General features: G+C 41.0%; 1 protein-coding gene and 1 non-coding gene across 6 annotated transcripts in view; one reads left to right on the forward strand and one right to left on the reverse strand.

Annotated features, from left to right (window-relative positions):
- SLC16A9 (solute carrier family 16 member 9) overlaps window positions 1–26,918 on the reverse strand; it is a 76,312-nt gene that overhangs the window by 46,128 nt on the left and 3,266 nt on the right. The window lies entirely within an intron of this gene.
- Window positions 12,501–12,573, forward strand: TRNAR-CCU (transfer RNA arginine (anticodon CCU)). The gene has a single exon. It is a non-coding gene; the product is annotated as a tRNA-Arg (tRNA).

The raw sequence follows: 26,918 nt of genomic DNA on the forward strand, positions 1-26,918 counted from the left end.
AGCAAACCAAAGTCCAGGACCAAATGGCTTCATAGGTGAATTCTACCAAACATTTAAAGAAGAGTTAACACCTATCCTTCTGAAACTATTCCAAAAAACTGCAGAGGAAGGAACACTTCAGAACTCATTCTATGAGGCCAGCATCACCCTGATACCAAAAACCAGACAAAAATGTCACAAAAACAGAAAATTACAGGCCACTATCGCTGATGAACACAGATGCAAAATTCCTCAACAAAATACTTGCCAACCCAATCCAACAATACATTAAAAGGATCATACACCATGATTAAGTGGGATTTATCCCAGGGATGCAAAGATTTTTCAATATCTGCAAATCAATTAAAGTGGTACACCGCATTAAAAAATACAAGAATAAAAACAATATAATCATCTCAGTATATGCAGAAAAACCTTTTGATAAAATTCAACATCCATTTTATGATAAAAACTCTCCATAAAGCGAGTACAGAGGGAACATACCTCAACATAATAAAGGCCATACATGACAAACCCACAGCTAAAATCATACTCAATGGTGAAAAGCTGAAAGCATTTCCTCTAAGATCAGAAACAAGACAAGAATGCCCACTCTTACCACTTCTATTCAGCATAGTTTTGGAAGTCCTAGCCACAGCAATCAGAGAAGAAAGAGAAATAAAAAGAATCCAAATTGGAAAGGAAGAGGTAAAACTGTCACTACTTGCAGATGGCATGATACTATACACAGAAGATCCTAAAGAAGCCACTAGAAAACTACTAGAGCTCATCAATGAATTCAGTAAAGTTGCAAGATACAAAACTAATATACAGAAATCTGTTGCATTTCCATACACTAACATAGAAATATCAGAAAGAGAAATTAAGGAAATAATCCCACTTACCATTGCATCAAAAAGAATAAAATACCTAGGAATAAATCTACCTAAGGAGGTAAAAGACCCGTGCTCTGAAAACTATAAGATGCTGATGAAAGAAATTGAAGACAACACAAATAAATGGAAAGATATACCATGATCTTGGATTGGAAGAATCAGTATTGTTAAAATGACCATACTACCCAAAGCAATCTACAGATTCAATGCAATCCCTATCAAAACACCAATGGCATTTTTCACAGAACTAGAACAAATAATTTTAAAATTTGTATGAAAATACAAAAGATCCCAAAGAGCTAAAAACAATCTTGAGAAAGAAGAACAGAGCTGGAGGAATCAAATTCCCTGACTTCAGACTATACTACAAAGCTACAGTAATCAAAACAGTATGGTACTGGCACAAAAATAGACACATAGATCAAAGGAACACGATAGAAAGCCCAAAAATAAACCCATATACTTATTGTCAATTAATCTACAACAAAGGAGGCAAAAATATACAATGAAGAAAAGATGGTTTCTTCAATAAGTAGTGCTGGGAAAACTGGACAGCTACATGGAAAAGAATAAAATTAGGACATTCTCTAACACCATATACAAAAATAAACTCAAAATGGATTAAAGACCTAAAGCTAAGACTGGATACTATAAAACTCCTAGAGGAAAAAAAAGGCAGAACACTCTTTGACATACATTGCAGCAATATTTTTTGGATCCATTTCCTAAAGCCAAGGAAATAAAAGCAAAACTAAACAAATGGAACCTAATTAAATTTAAAAGCTTTTGTACAGCAAGGGCTCTCCTGGTGGCACAATGGATAAGAATCCGCCTGCCAAGGCAAGAGGACATGGGTCCAAGCCCTGGACCGGGAAGATCCCACATGCCACGGAGCAATGAAGCCTATGCACCACAACTACTGAGCTTGTGCTCTAGAGCCCATGAGCCACAACTACTGAAGCCCACGCGCTTAGAGCCTGTGCTCCACAACAAGAGAAGCCACCATGAGAAGCCTGCGCACCACAACAAAGAGCAGCCCCCGCTCACTGCAACCAGAGAAAGCCCACGCGCAGCAACAGAGACCCAACACAGCCAAAAATAAATAAATAAAATAAATAAATTTATTTAAAAAAATAAATAAAAGCTTTTGCACAGCAAAGGAAACCATAAATAAAATGAAGAGACAACCTACTGAATGGGAGAAGATATTTGCAAATGATATGACTGACAAGGGATTACTATCCAACATATATAAACAGCTCATACAACTCAAAACCAAAAATACAAAACAACCTGATATAAAAATGGGCAGAAGGGCTTCCCTGGTGGCACAGTGGTTGAGACTCTGCCTGCCAATGCAGGCGACACGGGTTCGAGCCCTGGTCTGGGAAGATCCCACACGCTGCGGAGCAACTAGGCCCGTGAGCCTGCGCGTCTGGAGCTTGTGCTCTGCAACAAGAGGCCGCAACAGTGAGAGGCCCACACACCATGATGAAGAGTGGCCCCCACTCGCCACAACTAGAGAAAGCCCACACACAGGAATGAAGACCCAACACAGCCTAAATAAATAAATAAATAAATAAAATTTTAAAAATGGGCAGAAGAACTGAATAGACATTTTTCCAAAGAGGAAATACAGATGGTCAACAGGCATATGAAAAGGTGCTCAACATCGCTAATATCAAGGAAATGCAGATCAAAACCACAATGAGATTTCACCTCACACCTTTCAGAATGGCTATTATCAAAAAGAACATAAATAACAATGTTGGCGAGGATGTGGAGAAAAGGGAACCGTCATACACTGTTGGTGGAAATGTAAGTTGGTGCAGCCACTGTGGAAAACAGTATGGATGTTTCTCAAAGAAATAAAAATAAAACTACCATATGACCCAGCAGTTCCAAACTTGGGTATATATTCCCCCCAAAACAAAAACACTAATGGAAAAGATACATGTACCCCAATGTTCATAGCAGCATTATTTATAATTGCCAAGGTAGGAAAGCTACCTAATTAAGGGTCCATCAACAGATGAATGAATAAAGAAGGTGTGGGGGCTTCCCTGGTGGCGCAGTGGTTAAGAGTCCACCTGCCGATGCAGGGGATACGGGTTCGTGCCCCGGTCTGGGAGGATCCCATATGCCGCGGAGCGGCTGGGCCCGTGAGCCATGGCCGCTGGGCCTGCGCGTCCGGAGCCTGTGCTCCGCAACGGGAGAGGCCACAACAGTGAGAGGCCCGCATACCGCAAAAAGAAAAAAAAAAAAAAAAGATTAATATGGGTGTGGAATCAGGAAAAGGCTTAATAGGTTTCATGTAAAGTGAAGAGGGCAGACCTTACAAGGCTCCCAGAGGAAAATCAGATTAGAAAGATGGCACTCCCCACTGAAACTTAACAGGAAAGTGTCTCAAGAAGCCTGTGTTTATAGCCCCAAGATAGGATTCTTTTAACACTTTTTGTAATAAATCCTGGCACTAATAATAACCCATTTATATTATCTAAGTGGTGTGTTTTTTCCCTAAAAAATAGCAAGATCAATAAGTACCAGAACATGTTGTTTTATTCCATGAGTATATTCAAAGGTTTGGGAATGTATTCATATGACTGTATAAAAATATGCTTCTAGGAAACACATGCATTGTAGTATATTCTAGTACATCCTTTGAGAATTTGGAATCTTTTAACCTGTGTTAACAAATTCAGACTCTGCATGACAAGACATCTTATAAAACTCAAAATTAGAAGCCAGGGCTTCCCTGGTGGCGCAGTGGTTGAGAGTCCGCCTGCCGATGCAGGGGACACAGGTTCGTGCCCTGGTCCGGGAAGATCCCACATGCCGCGGAGCAGCTGGGCCCGTGAGCCACGACTACTGAGCCTGCGCGTCCGCAGCCTATGCTCCGCAACGGGAGAGGCTGCAGCAGTGAGAGGCCCGTGTACCGCAAAAAAAAAAAAAAAGAAAGAAAAAAAAATAGAAGCCATTTTGAAAGACAATTTGAACAGCACTGTAATTTAGGGGTAGTTTTGTCACACGACAGAGTCTGACGGGATATCACAAAATTAACTTTAACTTATAATTTAAGTGTATTTCTTATCTTTAACTTAAAAATTAAATGTATTCTGGAGAGCAGCCAAGATGACAGAGGAGAAAGACCCTGAGCTCACCTCCTCTCATGAGCACACCAATATCACAACTATCTGCAGAACAGCTATCGATGAAAATGACTGGAACCTATCAGAAAAGATCTTCTACTGAAACCGAGCAGGACCCTGTGGGGCTCCTGGGCACAGACCCTTTCTGTCCCCCATTCCTTGTAGGGAATGACCTCCATGACCTTCCCTGAGCCCCAAAGGGCAGGTTCAAATAGTTGCTTATCAGGAGGAAGGGAGGGGATGCAGAGACGAAGGCGGAGTAGCCAAGAAACAACAGTGCAGCCTTGGGGCAGGGTCCTGGTTCAGCCTGAAGGGATACACATAACAATATCTTTGAGCAATTTATCGAACTAAAACCCCCAACAAATGGAAGATGTCAGCATTCTTCATTCCAGAGAAGACCACCTGGGACCAGATTAAAGGAACCAGAGAAGCTCATTAAAAGATTACCTGAGACCAGATTAAAGGAGTGCAGGCCCTGTACACATCCTAGTCTTATCAGCAACCCCACCCTTGAACTCTTGCTACAAAACTCTTCACCAAATCTCCCTGGGTTGGGACACATAGTTTTCGAAGGTGGGACGCCACTGTGTCCCTTTTTGCCTGGCAAAGCAATAAAGCTATTCTTTCCTACTTCACCCCAAACCCTGTCTCTGAGATTCGATCTGACACTGGTGCACAGAGGTCGAGCTTTCAGCATCACTACAACTAAAGACATAAAGAAAGAACCACAATGACACAGGTAGGAGGGGCAGACTTGTAATGTAATCAAATCCCATACCTCCAGGTGGGTGACCTACAAACTGGAGAATAACTATACTGCAGAGGCTCTCCCACAGGAGTGAGGTTCTGAGCCCCACATCGGGCTCCCTACCCGAGGGTTCTGAACTGGGAAGATGAGCCCCCAGAGCATTTGGCTTTGAAGGCCACCAGGGTTTAATTTTGGCAGCCCCACAGGACTAGCAGAAATAAAGACTTCACACTTAAAGGATGAACACAGAATCTCACAGGCACTGGGATCCAGGGAAAAAGCAGTAATTTGATAAGAGCCTGGGCCAGGCCTACCAGCTAGTCTTGAAGGGTAAATATGTATGCACCCAACATACGAGCACCTCAATATATAAGGCAAGTATTAACAGACATAAAAGGAGAGATCAACCATGACACAATACTAGGGGATTTTAACACCCCACTTACATCAATGGACAGATCATCCAGACAGAAAATCAGTAAGAAAACACAAGCCTTAAATAACACTTTAGACCAAATGGACTTAATTCATATAGAGAGAGAGCATTCCATCTGAAAGCATTAGAATATACATTATTTTCAAGTGCACATGGAACATTCTCCAAGATAAATCACATGTTAGGCCACAAAACAATTCTTGGTAAATTTATGAAAACTGAAATCATATAAAGCATCTTTTCCAACCACAACACTTTGAGGCTAGAAATCAACTACAAGAAAAAAACTGCAAAAAACATAAACATATGTTGGCTAAACAACATGGTACTAAACAGCTAATGGATCACTGAAGAAATCAAAGAGGAAATTTAAAAATACCTAGAGACAAATGAAAACAAAAACGCGATGATCCAAAACCTATGACACAGCAAAAGCAGTTTTAAGAGGGAAGTTTATAGCAATACAAGCTTACCGCAGGAAACAAGAGAAGTTACAAATAAACAACCTAACCTTATACCTAAAGGAATTGAAGAAAGAAGAACAAACAAAACCCAAAGTTAGTGGAAGGAAAGAAATCATAAAGATCAGAGCAGAGACAAATGAAATAGACATTTAAAAAACAACAGAAAAGATCATAAAATGATACTAAAATCTGGTTCTTTGAAAAAATAAACAACAAAAACAAATATACATATAATGATGGTATTCCCTGGTGATCCAATGGTTAGCATTCCACCCTTGGAAGGGGGCATGGGATCGATCCATGGATGGGGAACTAAGATCCCGCATGCCATGTGGCATGGCCAAGAAAAAATAAAATAAAATAAAAAATTAAGTAAACAAAATTGATAAACCTTTAGCCAGACTCATCAAGAAAAAGAGGGCGAGTGCTCAAATCAATGAAATTAGAAACAAAAAGGAGACGTAACAACCAACACCACAGAAATACAAAGGATCATAAGAGACTACTATGAACAACTCTATGCCAATAAAATGGACAACCTAGAAGAAATGACAAATTCTTAGAAAGGTACAATCTCCCAAGACTGGACCAGGAAGAAACAGAAAATATGAACAGACCAATTACCAGCAATGAAACTGAAGCAGTAATTTAGTGCTCACTTCAGCAGCACATATACTAAAATTGAAGCAGTAATTTAAAAACTCCCAGCAAACCAAAGTCCAGGACCAAATGGCTTCATAGGTGAATTCTACCAAACATTTAAAGAAGAGTTAACACCTATCCTTCTGAAACTATTCCAAAAAACTGCAGAGGAAGGAACACTTCAGAACTCATTCTATGAGGCCAGCATCACCCTGATACCAAAAACCAGACAAAAATGTCACAAAAACAGAAAATTACAGGCCACTATCACTGATGAACACAGATGCAAAATTCCTCAACAAAATACTTGCCAACCCAATCCAACAATACATTAAAAGGATCATATACCATGATTAAGTGGGATTTATCCCAGGGATGCAAAGATTTTTCAATATCTGCAAATCAATTAAAGTGGTACACCGCATTAAAAAATACAAGAATAAAAACAATATAATCATCTCAGTATATGCAGAAAAACCTTTTGATAAAATTCAACATCCATTTTATGATAAAAACTCTCCATAAAGCGAGTACAGAGGGAACATACCTCAACATAATAAAGGCCATACATGACAAACCCACAGCTAAAATCATACTCAATGGTGAAAAGCTGAAAGCATTTCCTCTAAGATCAGAAACAAGACAAGAATGCCCACTCTTACCACTTCTATTCAGCATAGTTTTGGAAGTCCTAGCCACAGCAATCAGAGAAGAAAGAGAAATAAAAAGAATCCAAATTGGAAAGGAAGAGGTAAAACTGTCACTACTTGCAGATGGCATGATACTATACACAGAAGATCCTAAAGAAGCCACTAGAAAACTACTAGAGCTCATCAATGAATTCAGTAAAGTTGCAAGATACAAAACTAATATACAGAAATCTGTTGCATTTCCATACACTAACATAGAAATATCAGAAAGAGAAATTAAGGAAATAATCCCACTTACCATTGCATCAAAAAGAATAAAATACCTAGGAATAAATCTACCTAAGGAGGTAAAAGACCCGTGCTCTGAAAACTATAAGATGCTGATGAAAGAAATTGAAGACAACACAAATAAATGGAAAGATATACCATGATCTTGGATTGGAAGAATCAGTATTGTTAAAATGACCATACTACCCAAAGCAATCTACAGATTCAATGCAATCCTTATCAAAACACCAATGGCATTTTTCACAGAACTAGAACAAATAATTTTAAAATTTGTATGAAAATACAAAAGATCCCAAAGAGCTAAAAACAATCTTGAGAAAGAAGAACAGAGCTGGAGGAATCAAATTCCCTGACTTCAGACTATACTACAAAGCTACAGTAATCAAAACAGTATGGTACTGGCACAAAAATAGACACATAGATCAAAGGAACACGATAGAAAGCCCAAAAATAAACCCATATACTTATTGTCAATTAATCTACAACAAAGGAGGCAAAAATATACAATGAAGAAAAGATGGTTTCTTCAATAAGTAGTGCTGGGAAAACTGGACAGCTACATGGAAAAGAATAAAATTAGGACATTCTCTAACACCATATACAAAAATAAACTCAAAATGGATTAAAGACCTAAAGCTAAGACTGGATACTATAAAACTCCTAGAGGAAAAAAAAGGCAGAACACTCTTTGACATACATTGCAGCAATATTTTTTGGATCCATTTCCTAAAGCCAAGGAAATAAAAGCAAAACTAAACAAATGGAACCTAATTAAATTTAAAAGCTTTTGCACAGCAAGGGCTCTCCTGGTGGCACAATGGATAAGAATCCGCCTGCCAAGGCAAGAGGACATGGGTCCAAGCCCTGGACCGGGAAGATCCCACATGCCACGGAGCAATGAAGCCTATGCACCACAACTACTGAGCTTGTGCTCTAGAGCCCATGAGCCACAACTACTGAAGCCCACGCGCCTAGAGCCTGTGCTCCACAACAAGAGAAGCCACCATGAGAAGCCTGCGCACCACAACAAAGAGCAGCCCCCGCTCACTGCAACCAGAGAAAGCCCGCGTGCAGCAACAGAGACCCAACACAGCCAAAAATAAATAAATAAAATAAATAAATTTATTTTAAAAAATAAATAAAAGCTTTTGCACAGCAAAGGAAACCATAAATAAAATGAAAAGACGACCTACTGAATGGGAGAAGATATTTGCAAATGATATGACTGACAAGGGATTACTATCCAACATATATAAACAGCTCATACAACTCAAAACCAAAAATACAAAACAACCTGATATAAAAATGGGCAGAAGGGCTTCCCTGGTGGCACAGTGGTTGAGACTCTGCCTGCCAATGCAGGCGACACGGGTTCGAGCCCTGGTCTGGGAAGATCCCACACGCTGCGGAGCAACTAGGCCCGTGAGCCTGCGCGTCTGGAGCTTGTGCTCTGCAACAAGAGGCCGCAACAGTGAGAGGCCCACGCACCATGATGAAGAGTGGCCCCCAGGGCCTCCCTGGTGGCGCAGTGGTTAAGAGTCCGCCTGCCGATGCAGGGGATACGGGTTCGTGCCCCGGTCTGGGAGGATCCCATATGCCGCGGAGCGGCTGGGCCCGTGAGCCATGGCCGCTGGGCCTGCGCATCCGGAGCCTGTGCTCCGCAACGGGAGAGGCCACAACAGTGAGAGGCCCGCATACCGCAAAAAGAAAAAAAAAAAAAAAAAAGAGTGGCCCCCACTCGCCACAACTAGAGAAAGCCCACACACAGGAATGAAGACCCAACACAGCCTAAATAAATAAATAAATAAATAAATAAATAAATAAATAAATAAAATTTTAAAAATGGGTAGAAGAACTGAATAGACATTTTTCCAAAGAGGAAATACAGATGGTCAACAGGCATATGAAAAGGTGCTCAACATCGCTAATATCAAGGAAATGCAGATCAAAACCACAATGAGATATCACCTCACACCTTTCAGAATGGCTATTATCAAAAAGAACATAAATAACAATGTTGGCAAGGATGTAGAGAAAAGGGAACCGTCATACACTGTTGGTGGAAATGTAAGTTGGTGCAGCCACTGTGGAAAACAGTATGGATGTTTCTCAAAGAAATAAAAATAAAACTACCATATGACCCAGCAGTTCCAATCTTGGGTATATATTTCCCCCAAAACAAAAACACTAATGGAAAAGATACATGTACCCCAATGTTCATAGCAGCATTATTTATAATTGCCAAGGTAGGAAAGCTACCTAATTAAGGGTCCATCAACAGATGAATGAATAAAGAAGGTGTGGGGGCTTCCCTGGTGGCGCAGTGGTTAAGAGTCCACCTGCCGATGCAGGGGACACGGGTTCGTGCCCCAGTCTGGGAAGATCCCACATGCCGCGGAGTGGATAGGCCCATGAGCCATGGCCACTGGGCCTGTGCGTCCGGAGCCTGTGCTCCACAATGGCAGAAGCCACATCAGTGAGAGGCCTGCGTACCGCAAACAAAAAAAAAAAGAAGGTGTGGTATGTGTATACAATGGAATACTATTCAGCCATAAAAAAGAATGAAATTTTGCCATTTGCAGCAACATGAATAGACTTGGAAGGCATTAGGCTAAGTGAAATAAGTCAGACAGAAAAAGACAAATACTGTATGATATCACTTATTTGTGGACTCTAAAAAGTATAACTAGTGAATACAACAAAAAAGCAGCACACTCACAGATACAGAGAACAAACTAGTGGTTATCAGTGGCGAGGCGGGAGCAATATAGGGGTAGGGGAGTGGGAGGTACAAACTACTGGGTGTAGGATAGGCTCAAGAATGTATTGCAGGGCTTCCCTGGTGGCGCAGTGGTTGAGAGTCTGCCTGCCGATGCAGGGGACACGGGTTCATGCCCCGGTCTGGGAGGATCCCACATGCCGCAGAGCAGCTGGGCCCATGAGCCATGGCCGCTGAGCCTGCGCGTTCGGAGCTTGTGCTCCGCAGCGGGAGAGGCCCGCGTACCGCAAAAAAAAAAAAAAGAATGTATTGCAGAACAGGGGTAATACAGCCAATATTTTGTAATAACTGTAAATGGAAAGTAACCTTTAAAAATTGTATAAAAGGGCTTCCTTGGTGGCGCAGTGGTTGAGAATCCGCCTGCCAATGCAGGGGACACGGGTTCGTGCCCCGGTCCAGGAAGATCCCACATGCCGCGGAGCAGCTGGGCCCGTGAGCCATGGCCACTGATCCTGCATGTCCAGAGCCTCTGCTCCACAACGGGAGAGGCCACAACAGTGAGAGGCCCGCGTACCGCCAAAAAAAAAAAAAAAAAATTGTATAAAAAATTTAAAAATTTTTTAAAAATAAAATCCCTAATGAAGTAAAAAAAAGTTGGTCTTTTTTAAAAAATTAAATATATTCCACATATTATAAACCTCCCGTGGACAAGAAAGGAGAACATGAAGTAAAACAAACCATAATAAAATATCATTATTCAACAAAGTTCTATTATCATTAGTATAAAGGATAGCATGTCTCTTAAAGCTAGAATTTGTTTTGTTAAAGGGAAAGAAGAGTTAGGTAAATTCCAAGACATTTCCTTCAGAAAATGAAAAGGACTGTTGAAAGTCTACTTTTCACTCATGGTAAACTTTTAAGCTCCAATGTCTAGTACGGCATTCAGTTCGGTTCAAATGATGCCAAGTCTTTGTTATTTCCTTAACTCTACACTGGCTGAAAATTTCTATTCTCCCAGATATAGGATGTCAGAATTGTGTATTTGACATTTATGAACATTTAATGTTGACACAGAAGCTTCCTGTCCCTGAAATGTATGCAAATGTTCTGTACTATTTTTTGCCAAATACAGAGTGATTTACAACTGTTTGATCTTATTTTCAGTTAATAGCTGCCTCTTGCCTTTGTTCCCCCCATAATTATTTTTCTCTAATAACTTCTTTTTTTTTTTTTTTTTTTTTTTTTTTTTTTTTTTTTTTTTTTTTTTTTCTTTTTGCGGTATGCGGGCCTCTCACTGTTGTGGCCTCTCCCGTTGCGGAGCACAGGCTCCGGATGCGCAGGCTCAGCGGCCATGGCTCACGGGCCCAGCCGCTCCGCGGCATATGGGATCCTCCCAGACCGGGGCACGAACCCGTATCCCCTGCATCGGCAGGCGGACTCTCAACCACTGCGCCACCAGGGAGGCCCTAATAACTTCTTTTTGAATGTTACCTTTAAATATCTCATTAAAGAGTCCCAGATATATTTTCTACTTGAATTACAGAAGTAGGTAATAACAGCAAATTTTTATTTGAATCTTAGACACTACCAAATTATCTGGGGCTGAATTGTCACTTTAATTGAGAGCCTAGGATCATGGACTACCTCCTGGGAAAAAAGGATTGATTCCGAGTTGATTTTGTCTTGATCTAGGCATCTGTGAGGAGTGTCAAAAGTCTGAATCATCCTGGGTTTCATGACCTCCCTTCAGTTACATTAATGCCACTTTTATTATGTGGGAAGCTCTAAACCATCGGCCAGGAGGTGGAGAATAGAAACGTTTCCATGCTGCTGGTGGGGATGAAAAGGCTGCCTCCACTTTGGAAAACAGTTTGAAGAGTGGGCATGGGGAATGACTGTTAGAGGACAAGGTTTCTTTGGGGTGATAAAAATGTTTTACAATGATTTTTAAATGTTTTAAAAGTAGATTGTGGGGCTTCCCTGGTGGCGCAGTGCGATGCAGGGGACACAGGTTCGTAACCCGGTCCGGGAAGATCCCACATGCCGCGGAGCGGTTGGGCCCGTGAGCCATGGCCGCTGAGCCTGCGCGTCCGGAGCCTGTGCTCTGCAATAGGAGAAGCCACAGCAGTGAGAGGCCCACGTACCGCCAAAAAAAAAAAAAAAGGAGATTGTGGTACAGTTTGCACAGCTTTTCTTTTTTTTCTTTTTGCGGTACACGGGCTTCTCACTGTTGTGGCCTCTCCCGTTGCGGAGCACAGGCTCCGGACACGCAGGCTCAGTGGCCATGGCTCACGGGCCTAGTCACTCTGCGGCATGTGGGATCTTCCCGGACTGGGGCACGAACCCGTGTCCCCTGCATCGGCAGGCGGACTCTCAACCACTGCGCCACCAGGGAAGCCCTGCACAGCTTTTGAATAAAATCCACTCAACAGCACATAGTAAGTGGGGGCATTTTATCATATGTGAATTTTATCTCGATAAAGCTGTCAAAAGAAAACATTCAAAAGCTCCTAGAGGGGCTTCCCTTCCCTGGCGGCCCAGTGGTTAAGACTCTGTACTCCTGATGCAGGGGACCCGGGTTCGATTCCTGGTCAGGGAACTAGATCCTGCATGCCGCAACTAAAGATCCCGCATGCCGCAATGAAGACCCAGTGCAACCAAATAAATAAATATTAAAAATATTTTTTAAATATTTTAAAATTTTTTTTAGAAAACAACAAAAGTGCCTAGAAATTATGTTTCAGTTCTGACTCCAGTACAGGTAACAAGTTTCTGCTCAAACTAAAGAGCAGACCTGCTCGACCAGAACTGTTCTAGTGTTAGTATTGCTCTTCCCCTATTGTGCCTTTTGCCCATCCAGCCATGCATCATTTATTCTCCACCACCACAGTTTGGGAAAAAGGTATTCTGGGAATTGAGAGGAACAATTATTTGGGAATTCTAACAAAAATGTAGGTAAACATCATTCTTTGAGTGTTGTAATAAAAATGAAGGTAAACAAATCATTCTTTGAGTGTTGTAATAAAAATGAAGGTAAGCAAATAATTCTTTGTGAATTCTATTAAAATATAAACAAACATACACTAATACATAGTAAAGCTCATAGTTGAACATAAATCAATTAAATTTCATTTACTGGGAGACAGTATAAGCAAGGTAGTTAAGAGGTATATCATATATCACCTATATGTGGAATCTAAAAAAAGACGTGATACAAATGAACTTATATACAAAACAGAAATAGACCTAGAGATATAGAAAACAAACTTATGGTTACCAAAGGGGAAAGGAGGGGGAAGGGTAAATTAGGAGTTTGGTAATAACATATACACACTACTATATATAAAATAGGTAAACAACGAGGACCTACTGTATAGCACAGGGAACTATTCTCAATATCTTGTAATAACCTATAAGGGAAAAGAATCTGAAAAAAATATATATATATAACTGAATCACTTCGTTGTACACCAGAAACTAACACAACATTGTAAGCCAACTACACTTCAATTAAAAAAAAGACTTATTACCAAAAAAAAAAAGATGTATAAGTAATGATGCCTGTTCCTAGTTCTTGAGTCCTCTTTTTATCACAGCTATTATTCCACTTCTACTTTCACTTTCTTATTTCTTAAGCACTTCCATTCTACCATGTGTCTGAGGGATGAAAAGTGCAGCATCTGCAGTTATCAGTAGCAAAAGTGTCAACACTGTTATGACTGATTTTTGATAATTTATGAGTAATATAAAGCTTTAAAATAATATATAAATTCCCTCTGGGTCAAAAATGTAAACTTTCAAGTGAATCTATTTGTTAATTCATATATTAGTGAACAAAGTCACATTAGCACATTAGTCCTTCAAAAGTTATAGTCACTGGATCAATTTTGTCACTTTCCAATGACATTTCATAATCAGTGCAGTTTATGATTTGTCACTTTCCAATGACATTTCATAATCAGTGCAGTTTATGATTTCTCCTCTAAAGTAAAACAATTTTAGTTATATATCAATATTATTTTTTTATTATTTTATTTATTTATTTATTTTTGGCTGTGTCAGGTCTTAGTTGCAACACTAGGGATCTTTCTTGCGGCATGCGGGATCTTTCATTGCGGCACGTGGGCTCTTTGTTGCAGCACACGGGCTTCTCTGTAGTTGTGGTGCACAGGCTCCACAGTGCATGGGCTCAGTAGTTGCGGCATGCAGGCTTAGTTGCCTGGCAGCATGTGGGATCTTAGTTCCCGACCAGGGATCAAACCTGTGTCCCCTGAATTGGAAGGTGGATTCTTTACCACTGGACCACCAGGAAAGTCCCCAGTATTATTTTTTAAAGGAAAAGAAAGAGAAACCACCCTATTGTCCTTCTAAATTAACTATTAAAACTCTTTGTAAAATCATATTGTCATCCTTATTTTATATATACACATGCACATATATATTTCTATATCTACAATTCTATAAGCATTTTCTACAATATTAAATAGCTATAAAAGAGAATGAACTCCAAATAATAATTTTAGTACAACTGTAAATCCCACTGTGGTGACTTAATCAGATTGTCTCAGAAGTCAAGAAAGGACTAAGACACTTCAGACTCCTAGCATATTAAATAGTGTAGGGGAAAAAAGCCTAAATGAGGATATAAAAATCAAGATATCTGTTTAATTTAATTTAAAAATTAATGCTATCAGGGACTTCCGAGTGGTTAAGATTCCATGCTTCCACTGCAGGGGCACAGGTTTGATTCCTGGTCAGAGAATTAAGATCCCGCATGCTATGAGGCGTGGCCAAAAAAAAATTAATGCTATCAGCCAAAAAAGTGGAAACAACTCAACTATCCAACAACTGATAAATGGATAAATAAAATGTGGTATATCTACACCACGGAATTTTTTTTTCCTTTATTATAAACTATATTTACCTTTTGGTCTCCAAGTTAACTGAAGTGTTAGGTAGTTTTATTTTTTGTATTTTTTAATTTTTTAAAATTTATTTTATTGAAGTAAAGTTGACTTACAATGTTGTGTTAGTTTCTGGTATACAGAAAAGTGACTCAGTTATATATATATATATATATATATATATATATATATATATATATATATAGAAGGATAGATATTCTTTTTTATACTCTTTTCCATTATGGTTTATTATAGGATATTGAATATAATTCCCTGTGCTATAAAATAGGACCTTGTTGTTTATCCAGTCTATATGTAATAGTTAGCATCTGCTCGTCCCAAACTCCCACTCCATCCCTCCCCCACCCCATCTCCCCCTTGGCAACCACAAGTCTGTTCTCTATGTCTGTGAGTCTGTTTCTGTACACAATGGGATACTGTTCAGCAATAAAAAGGAATGAAGTGCTGACACATGCTACAACATGGATGAACCTTAAAAACACTCTGCTAAGTGAAAGGAGCCAATCACAGAAGACTACATATTGTATGGTTCCCATTTATATGAAACTTCCAGAATAGGCAAGTCTACAGAAACAGAAAGTAGAATAGCAGTTGCCTAGGGCTAGGAGGGTTGGGAGAAAATGAGAAGTGAATGCTGAGGGGTAGGAGGTCTCTTTTGGGGATGATGAAAATGTTTTAGAATTGATGATGGTGATGGCTGCACAGGTCTGTGAATATACTAAAAATCATCAAATTGTACACTTTAAATAGATGAATTATAAGGTTTGTGAATTATATTTTAATAAAGCTGTCATTTAAAAATTAATGCAAACCCCAACTGAATACGTTTGTCAAAATTCATCATATTGTACACATAACTACGGATTTTATTGTATGTAAATTACACCTCAATGAAGCTGATTTTATAAAGAAAAATAATTAATGTTATGAACACACACACAGTTCCAGTGACCGTATATATGGCCTGATTTGGAGATAAAATCAACAATATGTGTTTGAGGCCTTTCATAAATGTAAGACCCCTCCCCGAGTCCAATGGCGGTCCTCCCCACCCATGTTCACACACCTCCCAACACACACACCCAGATTTTTTTTTCTTTTTGGCCTGACAGTTTCCTTAATGACCCCTCCAGTTCATGATTCTTTCATGTAACTTAATGCAGACACGGTCACCTCCCAAGTTAGAACATCAAGTTAGCTCATGATCACACCCAGATTTTTAACCCAGAAACAGGTTTAAACAAGGGCAATAAAATCAGATTATGTTTTGCTTATTCTGTTGTACTGTAGCTCCTCAAAGAAAGCAGTAACAGAGCTTCTGTTTAAGTGCAGGAACAACTACACATCATAAAAGAATTTAAGCAATGAAAATAAAACATAAGTTCCAGGTTTCTGAAGAAAACGTCAGGAATCTTTGGCTGCTTTATGTACATATAGAAGGACCTATAGAAAATGATATGGAGGACTCCCCTGGTGGCGCAGTGGTTAAGAATCTGCCTGCCAATGCAGGAGACATGGGTTCGAGCCCTTGTCCGGGAATAACCACATGCGGTGGAGCAACTAAGTCCATGCACCGCAACTACTGAGCGTGCGCTCTAGAGCCCACGTGCCACAACTACTGAAGCCCGTGCACCTAAAGCCTGTGCTCTGCAACAAGAGGAGCCACCACAATGAGAAGGCCGCACACTACCACGAAGAGTAGGCCCACTCACCGCAACTAGAGAAAGCCTGTGCACAGCAACACAGAAAGAAAGAAAGAAGGAAAGAAAATGATATGGAGCAAGTTAACAATAGTTTCAATTGCTTGATAGCTTCCCTTTATTCCTCTTAGTTTCACCATAAAGACAGGGTAAAGAGGAAGAGAAGTTTTTCTAGAACCTGGTTCCACAGAGGTAGGAACTGAGTAACGGTTAAGATCATGAGCTTTGTTATTACATGTATACCTGGGTTCTGATCCAGTCTACACTACTTACCATGTGTTTTTGAGCCAATTACTTAATGTTTCTGTGCCTCAGGCTTCCCATCTGTAAAATGGGATAGTAGTTTAAAGTGCAAAGCTCACTTACGTGTGGAATCTTAAAGAAGGGTACAAATGAACTTTTCTACAAAACAGAAAGAGTCACAGATGTAGAAAACAAACTTATAGTTCCCAAGGGGTAAGGGAGGGGGGAGGGATAAATTGGGAGATTGGGATTGACATATACACAGTACTATATATAAAATAGATTACTAATAAGGACCTACTGTATAGCACAGGGAGTTCTACTCAATACTCTACAATGGCCTATATGGGAAAAGAATCTAAAAAAGAGTGAATATATGTATATGTATAACTGATTCACTTTGCTATACAGCAGAAACTAACACAACACTATAAATCAACTATACTCCAATAAAAAATTTTTTTAATTAAAAAAATAAAGTGCAAAGCTCAGTGCCTAGCACATAGCACTTTATTAAACATTACCTCTGATTTTGTAACTATAAGGGATTTCTAGGGACCTGATAGCCATTTTCTAAGAAGTAGCTCCTGGTTACTTACACCAGAGCTCGACAGCAACTAGTGACTGAATCATTTATCAATCTAGGGCTTCTAAGACTTTTTGATCTTTAGTTATTTCTTAATACTTAGAACATTAAAACCAAGATCTGGATATTGGCAGACTGTAATTTGGAATGATTCAAAACTGGTGTTTACTACTAGGATTTTGGTTTCAAGTTTAAGAATCCCAGAATTTGCATTTTTAAAAAGTCACCCTATGGGGAATTCCCTGGCGATCCAGTGGTTAGGACTCGGCGCTTTCACTGCTGTGGCCCCAAGTTCGATCCCTGCTCAGGGAACTAAGATCCCATAGGCCGAGCGGCGCGGTCAAAAAAAAAAAAAAATCACCCTATGATTCTGACCCAGGTCATCCATAGATACACTCCGAAAACTGTCGCCCAAACACAGTGGGCGCTAGAATCATCTAGGAAGCTTTTAAACATCCCTGATGCCAGGTCCTACCACCAGCCTCCTCCGGGGTGGAGCCTAACGCTTCCTGCCAATCTAATGTGCAGCTGGGGTGAGAATCACTGCCCTATAGGATAGAGCACCTTCTGACCAACTGTCTCATATTCATCCCAGTGGGGGAAGGACACAGGTGAGGGAGGGAAGAAGATAAAAAGCAGCTGGCGGCAGGGAGCGAATGGACCAAGTGGGAACTCGGCCTGGGGCCCATCCACTCCAACGCAGCACCCAGCACCTGGCTGTCCTTTTGGCTCTACCCTGTCATCTATACTGTCAAGGACAAAGCTTACTTACCCGCCACCCTCTCTACTGATCATCACTTCTAGGTTTCAGATAGAAGCAAAAGCAAAAATTCTTATAGGAGTGATGACCATGGTGAAAGTTAATTTCCTGCTTTTCTATAAAATGGGAAAAATGCAGGAGGGGATCAACGCAGAAGGAGATCATGATACAAAAATTAGAAGATGATTACATCCATTTATCTGTTTTTTTTAATGAAAACAGGAGGAAGTGGTATTAGACAGTATATCAAACAAGTAAAAAAAACAAAAATAAAATACCTCCACCATGCTAACACACCTAAGTGAACTGAAAGGTTACAGGAAGGTAAGCATCTCTCTCCAAAGAATCAAAAGTTTACAAAACAAAAGAGCAGAATAATTGGACTGTCTCAGGAGCGCATGACTTTTATTTTTCTAAGCACCCTGGAGTGCAGAGGCAAAAAAAAGGAATGGACAGTTGCCTGCTCCCTCTTCACTTGTGACATTTGGTTCTGTCCTCAATGGTGGCGGCAATGCTATTAACCCCACCCTTTGATGTGGCAAGTCCTCAAAATCTGTTAGCTGGTTTCTGGCAAGAGAATGAGCAGTTTCAACCTTTGCAGCTCCAAAGAGCGCAAACATAAACACCATTGCCAGCCAGGAGAGAAAGAAGTCCTTTCCAGACCCTTCCCATTGTCCCAAATGGCCAAGCCTGGGTGCACTGCTTCTAGAGCATCACACAACCTCCCATAATGCCATCAGGCTGCTGCACAGCAGCCCAAGAAAAGCCCCAGGAGGAGCAGCTTCAAGAATCTGCAGGCTGGGGCTTCCCTGGTGGCGCAGTGGTTGAGAGTCCGCCTGCCGATGCAGGGGACACGGGTTCGTGCCCTCGTCCGGGAAGATCCCACATGCCGCGGAGCAACTGGGCCCGTGAGCCATGGCTGCTGAGCCTGCATGTCCGGAGCCTGTGGTCCGCAACGGGAGAGGCCACAACAGTGAGAGGCCCGCATACCGCAAAAAAAAAAAAAAAAAAAAAGAATCTGCAGGCAGCCTGTGCCGAGACAGTCGCCCCACTGCTCTGGGTCCAAGCCACACGCCCCCGCCAGCCTCTGTAGTCTCCAGCCAAGCAGGCATGAGGGCGGGAGGGGAAACTTTGAGAAGATTCTAACGATGATTATATTGTTAATGGTGATGATGATAATTATAATAAAGCTGTCAACATGACTATGATGTCACCTATCAGTGTGGTCAAATCAGCAAAACATCTCAAGTTAGGGGAAAATAGTGGGAGAGAAGCTCCCTTTTAACCAAAGGATGGTTAGAATTCCACTTTTCTGTTATATCAATAGTTACAGTTTCTGGGAATTCCCTGGCGGTCCAGTGGTTAAGACTCTGTGCTTTCATTGCCATGGGATGGGGTGCGATCCCTGGTAGGGGAGCTGAGATTCCACAAGCGGCACAGCATGGCCACAAAAAAAAAAAAAAAAGATACCTAAGATCTTGTTTTCTAAACTAGTTCTCAAGAAAAAATGGTGACCCTATGGGCATCACAAAAGCAAACACGGGATCTCATTTTAAGGTTGCCTCTCCACAGAAGCATGTTTCTGATCATCAAAACATATACTTTGCAGGGGATTTCAAACCTGGCTGCACCGTGGAATCACCTTGAGGGCTTAAAAATGACCAATGTCTGAGCCTTCTCTTGACCCATGAAGACAGGATCTCTGGGGTTGAGGCCAGGTTGCTAAAGGGCTCCAGGTTATCTCCATGTCAAGTTCCTGACCGAAAGGAGTGGACCACCGCCCTAGCTTACATGATTGCTCTTCTTGGTGGACAAGCCTAAAATGAAAGACCTGACTGCTTTTAGTTATTTAAATTGATAGTTTTTTTTACCCACATCAAACATGGCTATGGAAAAAGATTTCAAATATCCTGAAATCCCAATGGTATCATAACACTATCCTTTCTTAGGAATTCTCTAAACAGTGGAACTAAGAAAATTTCCAAGAATTAAATATACTCTTACTTAGCCATATCAAGGAATAACTTTTAATTACCATTTTCTATTAACACTTTCTATGTATCAGACACAGTGCCAGGGTTTTCAAAAGTTATCTTTTTAATCTACATAAGATGTATTAGGAAGATATTAATAACCCTCCTTCTACCTCCAGTATAACCACAGGATTTTTGCTAGACTCTACTAAAGGCTCTCTCCATTTAACCCTAGCATTTATTACCTAATGCAGATTCATAACTGGTCCGTAGGTTTGCATTCTTTTACTTTGGGAATTTGACTGGAAACTTTTTTTTTTTTTTTTTTTTTTCGGTACGCGGGCCTCTCACTGTTGTGACCTCTTCCGTTGCAGAGCACAGGCTCCGGACGCGCAGGCTCAGCGGCCATGGCTCACGGGCCCAGCCGCTCCACGGCATGTGGGATCTTCCCGCACGGGGGCAGAAACCCGTGTCCCCTGCATCGGCAGGCAGACTCTCAACCACTGCACCACCAGGAAAGCCCGAAACCTTTTTTGAATGGATACTCTTTAACATAACTGAACATACTAACATCCTTCAAGGGCTTATACTGGACAAACTAATGTCTAAATAATAATAATGATAACTTGACCACTTCAAGCACCTTTGAGAGTAATACACAGAATATTGTGGTCTTCAGATCTTCTTTGGCCCTAAGTCCCAAAAGTCTTTACCAAAGACATTTCTATTTATTCATAAAAGTCTTTTAATGTTCTTGTAGCAGACACACACACACACACCACTAAACACTACTAGTTAAATCAGTATATACACTGAGAGCCAGTATTCAGCACTCCTTCTTCTATGTTCCCACTACATGTGGCTTGTGCCTCTCTTTTCTCTTTTTCTTTATTCTTTTTTTTTTTTTCCTGGCCTGCATTATTATTAGCCATTACTTGTCTTTCTCTTCACTATGCTGAAAATTCCTCAGGGTCAGGCCATACCTTATATTCTTTATGTTCTTTCCACATTCCTGCATGTAGTAGGCACTGAATAAATGTTTGCTGAATTTAACAGAAAAGGGTATTAAGCTATAGTTTGGGAAGCAGTGCAAAGCAGAGGGCTAGAGGAGTGTTGTCCAAACTCTGTAATGCATCATGGGTCGTCAGATCAATTGTGAATTGTGAGCAGCACTGTTTAAAACTGAAATTCAGACTCAAATGAAATCGATGAAAGCAGAAAATACAAGAGCACCTCCTGCATCACGGTAAGGGTTAAGGACTACTTTGAGACTTGGCTTCAGTGTTTATGCGCGTGCCTGTGTCTGCAGGCAGGGCTGGGCTGTAAAACACATCACAGTCAAAATCACTGAAAGGCCCTCCTCTAGAACACGGACCCTGGAGTCATTTTTCCTGAGTTCCTAGTTGAGGTTAGACCACAATTAATAGCAGACTATTAGTCATGTGACTTTCAGCAAGTTAAAAACCTTCTCAGTTTCTTCATCTATAAAATGAGAATAGGGCTTCCCTGGTGGCGCAGTGGTTGAGAATCCGCCTGCCAATGCAGGGGACACGGGTTTGAGCTCTGGTCTGGGAAGATCCCACATGCCACGGAGCAACTGGGCCCGTGAGCCACAACTACTGAGCCTGCGCGCCTGGAGCCTGTGCTCCTCAACGGGAGAGGCCACAACAGTGAGAGGCCCGCGCACCGCGATGAAGAGTGGTCCCCGTTCGCCGCAACTAGAGAAAGCCCTCGCACAGAAACGAAGACCCAACACAGCCAAACATAAATAAATAAATTTTTAAAAAATGAGAATAGAATAGGAAGAACTCCTTCCTCTTAGGATTTTTATGAGGAATATAGGAAATAAACTCTATGAAGCACTAGGTGTGGTACTTGACACAGAGTAAATGTTTATACGTATTGTTACTGTTGTGGCATCTTTTAAAGGTTTGCTTAGAAAAACTTGAAATAGTTTTTCCCCGCTCCAATTTCTCACTTCCCAATCGTTCCTCAACTCAATATTTTCTGGCTTGCACACAACCAGACAAGAAAAATGTCCTTACTGTGGTTTTTGTTTAATTTCTAAGTGCAAAAGACAACCAAAGATGATTATTCCTGCCCTCTTGGAGCTTCTGGCCTGCCATAAATGAATAATGTGATTCAAAAACTATAAATAAAAATGAAAAAATGATTTTACAAATCCATGTTTTGTTCATATGATATTAGGAATTTAGATCTTTCAATACCCAGCTAGCTACCTAATTCTTTCCGTTTTCCTCTAAGGATTTGCAACAATTCAGCCCTAACCACCCCTCCAGGATGTCCCCAAACCTGTGCTTCCCAGGCCACTGTCACAATTCAGCTCTTAAGCTGGGCTCCTTCCCTCCTGTGTGCCTTTGACTCTTCGGTCCGACCAGCTGCTGCAGGGCTGTAATCCTTTCTCCAGCTCGCCTACTGGCAAACTCCGGCTCTCCCTTCAAGACTTAGCCTAAATGTCTCCTCCTACTTGATGCCATCCAGACCCTCCAACAGTTACTCATTCCTCCTTGAAGGTCTCACAATACTTTGGGCAATCTTTGCTCTTGTTACTTTTATCACGACATGTCATTATTTGGTAAGGTATGTAGCCCACAAGCCCTAGCACTAAGTCCCTAGCACTGAGAACTGTGCTTGGCATACAGTGAAAGCTCAACAAATCTTTATAGAATGAATAAATGAATGAATGTGTAGAAAAGCTACTGACCTAAATCTCCTGTATATCAAAATGATTCATCAAACAGCTTTCATTCAACAAAAAGAATTGAGTACATTGGGAAAGCATTTGTGTATTTCGAAGAAAATGAATTGAATGCATTTAGAAGGTATTGTGGAGTGAAGGTGATGTGGTCTCTGCTTCCTTGGCGCTTAGAGCCTGCTCCCATCGTTGAATCTGAAAGGCTAGCTCAATACACGGGTAAACATAAAGTTGATTTTTTTAATTCAAAGTTTTTACCAATATAATATCAGGTGGTATGTCTTCAATGATCAGATAATTACCCGATTCTTTCAGATTTGGGTTTTTTTTAATTAATTTTTATTGGACTACAGTTGCTTCACAATGTTGTGTTAGTTTCTGCTGTACAGCAAAGTGAGTCAGCTATATACACATATCCCCTCTTTTTTAGATTTCCTTCCCATTTAGGTCACCACAGAGCATTGCATAGAGTTCCCTGTGCTCTACAGGGTTCTCACTAGTTATCTATTTCACACACAGTAGTGTACATATGTCAATCCCAATCTCCCAGTTCATCCCACCCCCCTTCCCTCCTCGGTATCCGTAAGTTTGTTCTCTACATCTGTGTCTCTGTTTCTGCTTTGTAAGTAAGTTCATCGGTACCATTTTTCTAGATTCCACATATAAGCAATATTATAAGATATTTGTTTTTCTCTTTCTGACCTACTTCGCTCTGTATGACAGTCTCTAGGTTCAGATTAAATGTTAAACATCCAGAGTTGGTTGACACACTCTTGGAAGTGCAAGGGAGGGTTGACTCATCACTGGAGCCAGGACAAGGACAAACTGTGGCTCAGAACTGTCATTGAGAGCCTTCTGCCGGTCCTCTCTCAGTCAGCTCAGTCACAATAAGGTATGTGGTTTCTCTGAACATGCCATGCTTCTTTTATTTACTCAGATGCTTCCTTCCCATTGTCAATGTCTGCTCTGAACTTTTCAGGTAGAGTCAGGCCCACTTGTTTGTAAAACAGCTCCCTGGCATAAAGCGAAGAACACAACACATCCAAGAAACTCAGCTTTAAAAACATTATATTAAAGAATTCAGGGCTTCCCTGGTGGCGCAGTGGTTGGGAGTCCACCTGCCGGTGCAGAGAACGCGAGTTCGTGCCCTGGTCCGGGGGTATCCCACATGCCGAGGAGCGGCTGGGCCCGTGAGCCATGGTCGCTGAGCCTGCGCGTCCCGAGCCTGTGCTCCGCAACGGGAGAGGCCACAACAGTAAGAGGCCCACATACCGCAAAAAAAAAAAAAAAAAAGAATTTAACTGCATAGTTCTCCTAGGAACCAGAGTTATTAAAAAGAATTTGGGATTGCAATCACATGCAAGTCCACTAGTTTTGTTCTCATTTTATTTTTCTGGATCCATATAAATACGCTTAAAAAAAAAAAGACCCTAGGGGATATATTGTATATGTAATAAGTGATTCACTTTGCTGTGTACCTGAAACTAACACAACATTGTAAATCAACTATACTCCAATAAAAATTTTTTAAAAAGGGAATTCCCTGGCCGTCCAGTGATTGGGACTCCAAGCTTTCACTCTTTTTTTTTTTTTTTTGCGGTAGGCGGGCCTCTCACTGTTGTGGCCTCTCCAGCTGCGGAGCACAGGCTCCAGATGCGCCACTGCACCACGAGGGAAGCCCGAGCTTTCACTCTTGAGGGCCCAGGTTTGATCTCTGGTTGGAGAACAAGGATCCTGCAGGCTGCATGGCTTGGCCCCCCAAAAAAAAAAGAGGGAATGAAAAAAAAAACTAAACTTCCGTATTAACACATCTCACAAAAGTCAAACCCTTAACTTATTCACCTTGTTGCATTCAAGGACATCCCCAGGTAGCTCTCTTTTAAGAAGAGAGACAGACTGCATGGTGAAATCTTGCCAGGGTAAAGATAATGAAGATTTCTTTGTCTAAACACCGTAAGACAAGCCTATAAATACACCTTATCCAAGTGGAAACCAGGATCGATTTTCCAGCTGATTATTATCTCACATTGGGGTGAGAAGGAAGGAGCAGGAAGGAAAATATTTAGAGATCAGCTCTGAGTCCTAGAATTAAACCGCACTAATTGTCCCTGAAAGGGATAATTAACACAAGCAGTTAACTGCTTGTTGGCCTCTAAATTATGCCAACAGCATGGCCATCGAAAAAGGGCATTCTTTGACCTTAAAGGCCTTGTAAACCATCGTAGTCCAGCATTTGCCAAAGAGCTCTTCCAAAGCTATCATACTTTAGATATGGTGCATACTGGAACATGTTTCAGCAAAGGAGAAATGGGTTAGAGATCTGATGGACTGAGTGTAGGATCACGGAACTCCGAAGCCAGCAGGAAGCCTGGAAATCATCTAACAAATTGACAGCATACGGGCCAAATCTGATCTCTAGATCTCTAGAGGTGTTTTGTTTGGCCTGCCCAATATTTTATTTTATTTTATTCTATTCTATTTATTTTAATCTATTTTATTTTTTTACTTTTAGCCACTTCGAATGAATTGCCAATGTTTTCGCATCAAAATCTGAATTCCCAGATTCTCTTGAAAACTCAGAAGATCTGGCAACACTAGGCCCTTGTTCTTACGTAACAATTGGCTGGAACTGAGTAGCTCTGGCCCTCGTTGAATGGGCATGTTCTCTCCAGTGCCTTCCACTCCCTCTCATCTCCCTGACACAGGACGTAGGTAGACTTGTGTTGACAGTCTCATCTGTGCTCTTCCTACCTCCCACATGGTCTGCTTTGCTCCTCTGTGATGCCCGTCTGCCCTGGGTGAGCCTTGTGAATATGCTATCCTCGATCTTAAGAACTCCTCAATTTCCTCCTCTGTACAAGGAGCCTGAGGTTTAGAGATGTCTTATTAGGGGAGAGATCAGTCTCAAGAGCCCTTACTGACCCATCCAGCGAATGGCCACCTATTTCCAATCCTGCTCTCAGGCTCAGAAGAGAAAATAATGGAATTCATAAATCATTCAGAGTCTGAGAAAAGAGGAAAAGATCTAGAGATTTAACAGAGTCATTACAGGCAAAATGAGGGCCAGACACTTAGATGCAAGGTGGTACCATCATTTCCCTTTATCCCACACTCATATCATGCTATGCTGCCAGGCTCTTGTTTTAGCTTATCTTGATTCCACACAAACCACAGCTCACAAAGCTCGGTCCAAGTAGTAGTGGTGAAGTTCTGGTGAAGAAATCTCTGATGATGCTATCTACACTGGTGTGTCCTTTTGCTTAGTATGTGTTTTGCGTAACTTGCACATGATTATATAGAAGCCAATCTGTTGTCTGAATATACACTTTAGCATGTCGTGTACAAACGAGTAGATTTGCTATACCACTTTCAGAGTGAAAAAAAATCAAGACACATGGTATTATAATATGGGATGCTGAAACACAAAAAGATCTGGTGCATTTGGGGGGATCTGCTGGGAATAGTGAAAAGAATATATGAGATTGACACTCTTCCAGGGAATCTGGCAGGTCTGGTCTTTGTATTTAAGGCTGCTTCATTCACTAATGTTTTTCTCATCTCGTATGCCATCTCTTCTCAAAGAGCCTAAGAGTTTCTTTTGAGAGGGTCATAGAAGTACAAGACCATGTAATAGTTTGAAGATGTGTTAAAATATTGAAATATGTGCCCTCATTGAATCTGTAAAATAAAATTAATCAGAATGATGGCTAATGTAATGGATAATGGTGACTATACTTAACACACTGTACTAAATATTTGAAAGTTGCCAAGAGAGTAAATCTTAAAAGTTCTCATCACACACACGAAAAAACTGTAACTATGTGTGGTGATACATGTTAATTAAACTTACTGTGGCGATCATTTTGCAATATACACATATTTAGAATCATTGTGTTGTACACCTAAAAGTAATATGTTATATGGCAATTATATCTCAGTTTAAAAAGTAGGGCTTCCCTGGTGGCGCAGTGGTTGAGAGTCCGCCTGCCGATGCAGGGGACACGGGTTCGTGCCCCGGTCCGGGAAGATCCCACATGCCGT

This window comes from Mesoplodon densirostris, chromosome 1 (assembly GCF_025265405.1).
Source record: "Mesoplodon densirostris isolate mMesDen1 chromosome 1, mMesDen1 primary haplotype, whole genome shotgun sequence".
NCBI lineage: Eukaryota > Metazoa > Chordata > Mammalia > Artiodactyla > Ziphiidae > Mesoplodon > Mesoplodon densirostris.